Genomic DNA, 8,342 nt, shown 5'->3' on the forward strand with positions numbered 1-8,342 from the left:
CAGTGAAACCCCTTCTCTACTAAAAATACAAAAAATTAGCCGGGAGTGGTGGCAGGCTCATTCCCTTGATCTATGTGCACCTGGGGATGCTGGTGGCTGGGAGGTGAGTTCATGAGGCCTCAGATCTGCCCTTGAAGTCAGTACTATCAGTCACCCATGCTACAGACAAGGACACAGAGGCCTTGGAAGAGTCAGCAAGGACAGAAGCTGGGTTCACAGCCCCCCAGGCCAGCTCCAGAGGCCTCAATCTTCACCAGCTCTGTGCCTCTGGGCTTGAGACGATTGGTAGCTTGGACTACAGGCGCCCAGCCCAGAATGAACTTTCAGGCCTCTTTTAAATAAAATAATATAATATAATAATAATAAATTTAAAAAGAAAGGAGGAACTAGGGTATACCTGCTTGTAATGGTAGAAAACATGGGTAATGGTAGACATCGCTGTCTGAGGATAAGAGGCAATTGATGATGGCCCAACGCTCATTGTTCAGCTGCACCTAACAATGGAAATAAGAAACTTTCTTTTAAAAAACGAGTAAGAATGTACAGAAAAAATTATGTGATGAGAAAATGATGTGCTTAAGGAATAATGCAGGCTGAATTTGTCTATAATTAAAATTTTTTATAAAAATGCTTTTCATAGTGTTGTTTTAAGCACTATAAGAGAGATAAAAATTTAACTGATATTATTTAAAGGAAAATGAAGGAATGCAACTGGACTGGTGGGGGTATAACGATATTCAGATTGGAAAGGAAGAAGGGAAACTGTCTTTATTCACAGATGACACTATCATATATATAGAAAATTCAATGAAATATACAAAAATACTTCTGAACATAATGAGTGAGTTTTCCAAGATTGTATGATACCAATGGATATACAAACATCAATATTTACATTTGCTAACAACAAAAAATTGGAAATTGCGACCAAAAAATGCTACATATAATAGTATGAAAACAATATTTAGGAAAAATCTGGAGAGAAAAAGATGTGAAAGGCACATACACTAAAAAACACACAATATTCCTGAGAAAGTGAAAAATCACATAAACAAATAGAAAGCTGTAAATTTCTCAGTGGTCAGAGTTCCTATTGTTAACATGCCAATTATCCTCAAATTGATCTATAGATTCAACAGAATCCTAATCAAATTCCCAAAAGGACTTTCTTTTTGTGACATTGACAAACTGACTTTAAAATTTCTATAGAAATTCAAAGGACCTAGGAAGAACTAACTTTGTAAAAGAACATTGTTAAAGGACTAATACAGCCTAATTTCTAGATTTATTATAAAGCTAAAATAACCAGCAGAGTGTGAAATTTGTGTGAGAGAAAAATCAATGGAAGAGAAAAGAGTGTCCAGAAATTGACCTTCAAAAAATATACATAGCTCATATTCTACCAATTTCCAAATGTCATTCAGTGGAGAAAATTTAGTCTTTACAAAAATAGTTCTAAAATTATCAGATTATATGTAAGCAATAGGTACAGTTTTAAGTAAAAACTTTGATCTATATCTTGTGCTGTTTACAAAAATTAAACCTTGACCTTTGGATAGGGCAAGTTTTCATAGATACATCAAAAGAAGCACAATCCATAAAAGAGCAAATTGATCAATTGGACTTCATCAAATTAAAAAACTTCTCTTTGACACTGTTAAGACAATGAAAGGGAAAAGCCAAGGATGAAGTGAAAAATTTGCAAATCATATATCTGATAATCTATTTACATCTAGAACACAGCAAGGATTCTCAAAACTAAATATAATACCCAGCAACACAATTTAAAAGTGGGGAAAAAAATCCACAGAAACTTCAATCAAGGAGAGAAAAGGATGGCAAATAAGCAAATATAGAGATGTTCAATAGCAGTAGTCATTAAGAAAAGCACATGAAACCCACAATGAGATTCCACTATGCACCTGTTAGAACCTGGGCTGCGCTTGTGGTGTCAGCACTGCTCCGTCTCCAGGAAGGAACCTGGGCTGCACCTGGCTGGCGGTCTTCTAGCGACTAGAGTGGCAGGGATCAGGAACCACAGAAGCTGGAGACTTGGCACCCCAGCGAGAGCCACCATGGGGGACCAGAGGCCGCAGGACTGGCTGAGGTCCCCGGGCATGGACTCCAAGCCCCAGTACTGTAACCAACCTCCTTCCAAGTGCTTTGCGAAGGGCAGGCACGGGCGCCTGAGGTTCCCGCCAATGGACACCCAGAACCGGGTATTTGTGAGGGAGGGCCTGGACGACTTCTGCTACGGCTGTCCGTCTCCCAAAGATAGGCTCGTTTGTCGCCGTGACGAATTTTTACTCCCCAAAATATCTCTCAGAGGTCTCCAAGTGGACTCCAAAAAAGCTGCTCAAGAAAGTGGCCCTATTTTCCAAGCTGTCTCTAGTGCAGCTAGCACGGAAGGCATTTGTCGAGCAAGTGGAAGCCCAGCTAATGGCCAAGCATCCCTTGACCATGTACCCCAATCTGGGAGAAGATCTGCCTGCAGATCTCCTACTGCAGGTGCTCGAACAGCTGGATGCGGAGAGGAAGCTGGAGGATGCTTGGGCTCGTTGTGAGGCCCGGGAGAAGACAACCGAGGTACCCACCGAGCCTGGTCAGCATCCTTGTGGGGAATTCTGCCTGCAGCCTCCTGAGACTGGAGTGTCCCATCTAAGCCTGGAGCCTTCTGAGACTGGAGTGTCCCATCTCCACCCGCAGCCTCCCAAGACTCCTCGGGGTTCCAGTCTCCGCCCGGAGCTTCCTAGACTGGAGTGTCCCATCTAAGCCTGGAGCCTCCCACGACTCTGGTGTCCAGTCTCCACTCAGAACCTCCTGAGACTGGAGTGTCCCATCTCCACCTGGAGCCTCCCAAGACTCCTCGGGGGTTCAGTCTCCACCCGGAGCCTCCCAAGACTCATCGCATGTCCAGTCTCTGCCTGGAGCCTCCCAAATCTCCAGAGTCCCATCAATTCTTGGAGCCTCCCAAGATTCGAGCATCCTACATGAAAGAACTGCTTCAGGAAGATACACCAAGCACAAAAGAGTGTGTTTCTGACCCTCTTCAATATAGATACACATCAGAAAAACTCCATGAATTCTTCAAGTGGGCTGCAGACCTGGGAGTTGATGAAGAAACAATCTGGAATCTGTTTGACTTTACCTCCAAGTACAGCACAACCCATGAGGACCAAAATTTAAGAAAGTAAAGGAGTGTTCCTCAGAGCTGAAGTACAGCATGGAGCTAGTTGAAAAGTGTGAGGACAAATTCTTCTCACAGGAAAAATACCAGGGCAGGAAATTCCACAGGCCATCGAATTCTTATACCACACAGCATATGAAGATGAAGTATGGAGCATGGTACCTCAAGCCTAAGTTGTGGAAAAAGCAAAGAAGTGATGAACCTTTGATTGACCCCAAGCTCTTACTTAAAAACCTGATGAACCTGACGTTCTTGATGGTCTTTATGGACCAATTGCCTTTAAGGATTTCATTCTAAGCAAGGGCTATGAAATGCCTGGAATCCTTGAAAGGCTGTTTGCCAGGAAAGGATGGACTTATGACTGTGTTAAGACTCCTATTCAAGATGCAATGATACTTGACAAGTACAAAGAAATTGTAGAGTCATCGGAAGAAGATTAGGCGGTTTTCAATTTACTACTCAATTGGGTATTTCTTGCTCTCATTTTAATCATCAATCAAAATTTAAATATTAAATAATAACACTAAATAATAAAAGGATCAAATAAAAATGTTAAACAACCAGGGGGATGGGGGAGGGATAGCATTAGGAGATATACCTAATGCTAAATGATGAGTTAATGGGTGCAGTACACCAACATGGCACATGGATACATATGTAACAAACCTGCACATTGTGCACATGTGCCCTAAAACTTAAAGTATAATAACATAAAAAAAATCAAAAAATTAGCCAAGTGTGGTGTCATGTACCTTGTAGTCCTAGCTACCCGGGGGGCTGAGGTGGGAGGATAGTTTCAGCCCAGGAGGTGGAGACTGCAATGAGCCGTGATCCTGCCACTGCACTCCAGTCTGGGTGACAGAGCAAGACCCTGTCTCAAAAGAAAAAAAAATGCTGAGTAAAAGGAGAATTATATCTCTTCTTATATTAAAATTGTAATGAAATAATTATGACAATTATTTTGTTAACCAAAATTGGAGTCTATAGCCAAAATAATGTTAACACTTTTTAATAGTAAAATTGTTATTTTCCCATTTGGGATTCCATCAAACCCCCAAAACAAGTTTGAAAACTACTTATCAAAATCAGTGGGGTTGGGCAGATGCAGTGGGGTTGGGCAGGCACAGTGGGGTTGGGCAGGTGCAGTGGGGTTGGGCACCTGCAGTGCAGTTGGGCAGGTGCAGTTCGGTTGGACAGCTGCAGTGCTGTTGAGCAGGTGCAGTGCGGTTGGGCAGGTGCAGTGGGGTTAGATTAGGCGGTTTTCAATTTACTACTCAATTGGGTATTTCTTGCTCTCATTTTAATCATCAATCAAAATTTAAATATTAAATAATAATATTAAATAATAAAAGGATCAAATAAAAATGTTAAACAACCAGGGGGAGGGGTGAGGGATAGCATTAGGAGATATACCTAATGCTAAATGATGAGTTAATGCTTCTGAGCTAAATGGGGCCTGAGGTCTCTGAAAACCCACAGGTTCCTACCCAGGGATGTGGTGCTCCCTTGGGGAGGTGGACCTGCTTCCTGGGGCACTCCGTGAGGGTCTCCTCCTCTCACTTCTAGCGGGCCCAGGGGATTCCACACTTTTTCTTCCGTGCTGTGTTTTAGACGCTTCTCCCCACCAAGAGCCTGGCCCCATCTCCTCCCCAAGCTTTGACTTGTGAATCAAAAGGTCAGGGGTAGAAGGTTCTGGAAGGCTGCCTCTGCTCCATCATCAAATCTCCCCTGAAACTCGGAAGCAAGGGGCTGGCTGGGGTTTGCAGGAGGGAAGTGGAATGCCCATGAGGGAGGAAAGAGCTGCCATCTCATCATCAGATCCATCCCAAGCTCAGCTCTCCCTTGGCTCCAAGCCCTGAAGTCCCCTATAGGCTCTAGACCACCTATCAGCCACCATCTCACATCTGTGGCAAGTGAATCAATCACTGATAGTGGGAGGCAAAATAATGTCCCGTAAATATGGTCATGTCCTAATCCCATGTGGCAGACAGAATAATGGCCCCAAAGATGGCCACGTCCTAATCCTCATGTGGGAGAAAGAATGATGGCCCCAAAGATGTCCACGTCCTGATCCCATGTGGGAGACAGACTAATGGCCCCAAAGATGGCCACGTCCTAATTCCATGTGGGAGACAGAATATTGTCCCCAAATATGGCCACGTCTTAATCCCATGTGGTAGACAGAATAATGGTCCCAAAGATGTCCACGTCCTAATTCCCATGTGTTACACAGAATAACAGCCCCCAACATGTTCTTACCTGGATAAGCATCCTGTCGACACAATACATAATTCTTTCTATGGAAGGAGGACTTTTATTCCAGGGATATTGACATGGAGAGATGATTCTGGACTGTCCACGTGGGCCTGACATTTAATTATAATTGTCCTTATAAGGGCCAGGTGCAGTGGTTCATGCCTGTAATCCCAGCACTTTGAGAGGTTGAGGCAGGTGGATCACGTGCGGTCAGGTCAACATGGTGAAACCACATCTCTACTAAAAATACAAAAATTAGCCAGGTGTGGTGGCAGGCGCCTGTCATCCCAGCTACTGAAGAGGCTGAGGCATGAGAATTGCCTGAACCTGGGAGGCAGAGGTTGTAGTGAGCTGAGATCATGCCACTGCACTCCAGCCTGAGTGACAGAGTGAGACTCCATCTCAAATAATAATAATAATTAATAATAATAATAATAATAATTGTCCTTATAAGAGGGAGGCAGGAGAGTCACAGTCTAGTGAGATATGAGGAGGCAAGAGCAGGCCTGAGTGACAGCAACCATCAATGAAGAAAGTCAACCTTTTCTAGATGTGGGAAATGGAGGGAAATGAGTTTCCGTCTTGTCTTAGTCAGTTTTGTGTTGCTACAAAGGAATTCCCCAGGCTGGATAATGTATTTTAAAAAGAGGTTTATTTTGTCAGAGGTGGTGGCTCACGCCTGTCATCCCAGCACTTTGAGAGGCCGAGGGGGTCAGATCACGAGGTCAGGAGTTCGAGACCAGCCTGACCAACATAGTGAAACACTGTCTCTACTAAAAATACAAAACAAAACACAAAATAGCTGGGTGTGGTGGCTGGCGCCTGTATTCCCAGCCACTTGGGAGGCTGAGGCAGGGGAACTGCTTGAACCGGGGAGGCGGAGGTTGCAGTGAGCCGAGATTGCGCCACTGCACTCCAGCCTGGGGAGTGCAGACTCCATCTCAAAAAAAAAAAAAAGGTTTATTTGGCTCATGATTCTGCAGACTGTACAAGAATCATGCCTTCAGCATCTGCTGCAGGTGAGAACCTCAGCAACTTCCACTCCTGGTGGGAGAGGAAGGGGAGCTGGTGTTACATGGTGGGAGAGGTGGCAAGAGGCAGGGAAGGAGGTACCAGCCTCTTTTTGTTTCTACTTTTTTTTTTTCTTGGAGACAGAGTCTCACTCTGTTGCCCAGGCTGGAGTGCAATGGCATGATCTTGGCTCACTGCAACCTCCACCTCCCAGGTTCAAGCGATTCTGCTGCCTCAGCCTCCTGAGTACCTGGGACTACAGGTGCACGCCACCACGCTCAGCTAATTTTTTGTACTTTAGTACAGACGGGTTTCACCATGTTGCCCAGGCTGGTCTTGAACTCCCGAGCTCAGGCAATCCACCCGCCTCAGCCTCCCAAAGTGCTTGGATTACAGGTGTGAGCCACCATGCCCAGCCACCAGCCTCTTTTTCATAACCAGCTCTTTCAGGAACAAAGAGAGAAAGAACTCACTCATTGCTACAAGAAAGGCACCAAGCCATTTATAAGGAGTCTGCCCCCCTTGATTCAAACACCTCCTGCCAGATCCCACCTCCAACCCGGAGAACCAAATTTCAAAGCGAGATTTGCAAGGGAGAAACAACCAAACTATATCATCACTTTGTCCTCCAGAAGGAACCACACCTACTAAAAACTGGATTTTCAACCCAGGGAAGCCTGGCACTGTACAATAATAAATTAAATTTTTTTTTTTTTTTTGAGATGGAGTCTCGCTATGTCTCCCAGGCTGGAGGGCAGTGGTGTGATCTAGGCTCACTGCAACCTCCCCCTCCTGGGTTCACGCCATTCTCCTGCCTCAGCCTCCCGAGTAGCTGGGACTACAGGCGCCCGCTACCACGCTCGGCTAATTTTTTGTATTTTTAGTAGAGACGGGGTTTCACCATGTTAGTCAGGATGCTCTCAATCTCCTGACCTCGTGATCCACCTGCCTCGGCCTCCCAAAGTGCTGGGATTACAGGTGTGAGCCACTGCACCTGGCTATGAATTTTTGTTTTTTTTAATGAGATGGAGTTTCACTCTTGTGGCCCAGGCTGGATTGCAATTGTGCAATCTCAGCTCACCAGGTCAGTTATTTAAGGAGGAGGCAAGACAGTGCCTCAGTGGTTGGGTTGGAAGAAGATGCAAAAGCTTCTTGGAGTCTAAGCATCTTTGTGAAATATCACTTTTTTTGAGACAGAGAGATGGGGTTTTAGTTTGTTACCCAGGCTGGAGTGCAGGGGTGCAATCATAGCTTACTGTCAGCTTGAACTCAAGTGATCTCCCACCCCAGCCTCCCAGATACCTGGGACTACAGGCACAAGCCACCACGCCCAGCTAATTTTTGCATTTTTTTGTAGAGAAAGGGTCTTGCTATGTTGCTCAGACTGGTCTTAAACTCCTGTCTCAAGCAATACTCCAAAGTGTTAGGATTACAGGAATGAGCCACGGCGCCTAGCCAAATATCAGGATTTATTATTTATTATTTATTATTATTATTTGCTTTGAGATGCAATCTTGCTCTGTTGCCCAGGTTGGCATGCAATGGCATGATCTCGGCTCACTGCAACCTCTGCCTCCTGGGTTCAAGCGATTCTCCTGCCTCAGCCTCCCGAGCAGCTCGGATGATGGGCATCCACCTGGGTAAGTTCCTGCATTTTTAGTCCAGATGGGGTTTTACCATGTTGGGCAGGCTGGTCTTGAATTTTTGACCTCAGGTGATCTGCCCGCCTTGGCCTCCCAAAGTGCTGGGATTACAGGCATGCGCCACTGTGCCTGGCCCGAAATATCATGTTTTTAAATAAAAACATAGAAAATTATATAAAGGCTCACAGCATCATCAACAAGAAAACAGTTCCCCAATGTCACAGAGGCGGAGATGTCCACGCCAT

General features: G+C 44.9%; 1 pseudogene; it reads left to right on the forward strand.

Moving 5' to 3' along the window:
- The first annotated feature begins 1,999 nt into the window (after positions 1 to 1,999).
- LOC129484728 (protein FAM47A-like) lies at positions 2,000 to 3,676 on the forward strand (annotated as a pseudogene).
- Positions 3,677 to 8,342: the final 4,666 nt, after the last annotated feature.

The sequence above is a fragment of the Symphalangus syndactylus genome, chromosome 6 (assembly GCF_028878055.3).
Source record: "Symphalangus syndactylus isolate Jambi chromosome 6, NHGRI_mSymSyn1-v2.1_pri, whole genome shotgun sequence".
Lineage (NCBI taxonomy): Eukaryota > Metazoa > Chordata > Mammalia > Primates > Hylobatidae > Symphalangus > Symphalangus syndactylus.